The sequence below is a fragment of the Mandrillus leucophaeus genome, unplaced genomic scaffold, assembly GCF_000951045.1.
Source record: "Mandrillus leucophaeus isolate KB7577 unplaced genomic scaffold, Mleu.le_1.0 Scaffold407, whole genome shotgun sequence".
NCBI classification, from domain to species: domain Eukaryota; kingdom Metazoa; phylum Chordata; class Mammalia; order Primates; family Cercopithecidae; genus Mandrillus; species Mandrillus leucophaeus.
The window spans coordinates 1,716,156-1,718,435 of NW_012104332.1; positions in this window are offsets into that span (position 1 = coordinate 1,716,156).

The following is a 2,280-nucleotide window of genomic DNA, read 5'->3' on the forward strand; positions in this document are numbered from 1 at the left end:
GTATTTTTAGTAGAGATGGGGTTTCACCATGTTGGCCAGGCTGGTCTCAAACTCCTGACCTTGTGATCCACCTGCCTCGGCCTCCCAAAGTGCTGAGATTACAGGCGTGAGCTACCGTGCGCCTGGCCTGATTTTTTATTTTTTTATTATTATAGAGATAAGGTCTCACTATGTTGCCCAGGTTGGTCTGCAGCTCCTGGTCTCAAGTGATTCTCCCACCTTGGCATCCTAGGTGCTGAGATTATAAGCATGAGCCACCACACCTGGCCCTTTATCCATCTTTTAATGTAAATAATTATATCCATTTCTGTTTCCTTCAAAAATTCAAGTGGAAAACCTGACATAACTAATGGTAACTTTATTATTATACCTATATCAATTAACACATGTGTATAAAACTTCTACTTAGTTGTGCCAAATATAAGTGCACAGTATGGGTGATTTCCCCAACTTGTGAAGAATAGTGCTGTAGTCACCCTACAGGAGCAGGATAGATCCCCGCTTTCAAAATTGGGTTTGGATGCCAAAATCAATAATGCCATCACACATGCAGCAAAGGGGTTTGAAAGGTTTATTGCTCACAGAATAAGCTTTTTTGGGGAGAGTAAGATGGGTTCCCAAGCTGGTCTGTAAGCTAGAGAGAACAAGAAAGGAGAATGGCTTTGGGATTCTTATTGTGGTTAGGAGTGGGGCTGTGATGAGGGTTCCTGTACATGGGCTAGGGCCTGTCTCTTATACACATCTAGATGTGTATAAGAGACAGCTCCTGACCTCAAGTGATCCACCCTTCTCGGCCTCCCAAAGTGCTGGGATTACAGGCATGAACCACCATGCCCGGCCCATGAAACCATACTTTCCAAATTTTCTTTTGCATCCTTAAATATTTATTTCTGGCTTCTCCTTCTACTAGGCTCTTAATACTAGTGTTCCCCAGTGTTCCTGTACCACCTCCCCGTTTTTTCTTATTTCACACACTCTTCTTATGTAGCCTCATCTATACCTACAGCTTTAATGAACTAATTAGAGGTAATTTGTAATTAGCAGCACTGATTTTCTGTTGGAAGTTAACTACTAAAATCCTTCGATGTGACAGTTATTTTAGTTAGGATAAACATGCCCCCAGGAATTCAAGTAATACTATTCATTTGCTTGCAAATTCCTTTTTCCCCATAGATGAACTTCAACCCAAGTAAAATCAGGCTATCCAAAATTCCCAGCTACTTGCAAGGCTGAGGCAGGATTCAAATTAATGTAATTTTCATGTATTTTGCAAGTTTGTTTTATGTCATATTATTTCATTACACTCTGCATAGTATTTTCTTAGCAAATACATCTAGACTAGACACCTGGCACTCAGTAAGGGATATTCCTAGCCCAGTAATCATTGTTGTCATTTGACATTGCAGGAACCACCATATGGATGGATAAATGTGTTGTTTAATGAAGGCAAGCAATTACTTTAAGAGATCCTAGTTGTTAAAAACTCTCTCTGGACTTTAAGTTTGGTATATACATAATTATTAAATGTATACATAATTGTTAATTGTAACAAATGTCCTCACAATTGTTTTCTGGCTATTTTTCTAAGGATTTTACACTTTATTTAGTAAAATATATTAAACAGGTTAATGATAATTTTTTTATAGAGACCCTTAGTAAGATTGAAAATGAATGATTTTTCACACTTCTTTTCTTGCTTTGCTAATCATCAGTGCCTAATTGCAAAAGCAAAACATCTTCTAAATTCTGGGGGAGAAATTCTACTTTGAATTGCACACTAATCAAAATACTCCTGCTTCATTTACTGAGCCCTTATCTGTGCTAAGTAGTTCTTGGAATAGCTATTTTCCTGTCACTTAAGCACCTTCCTTTGTTATTAACAGTGAACTAAATAGGAGTTCAAAGTCTGCCTTTCCCAGTGCTAGAGTGTAAATGTCATCACACAGTAGAATGTAAACATCTTTTTTTTTTTTTTGAGACAGGGTCTTGCTCTGTTTCCCACGCTGGAATGCAGTGGCATGATCATGGCTCTCACTGCAGTCTCAACCTCCTGGGCCCAAGCAATTCTCTCACCCCAGCCTCCCAAGTTGCCAGGGCCACAGGTGGGCACCACCATGCCTAACTAATTTTTTAACTTGTTTTTGTTTTTGTTTTTGAGACAGAGTCTTGCCCTGCTGCCTAGGCTGGAGTGCAGTGGTGCAATCTTGGCTCACTGCAACCTCCACCTCCTGGGTTCAAGTGATTCTCCTGCCTCAGCCTCCTGAGTAGCTGGGATTACAG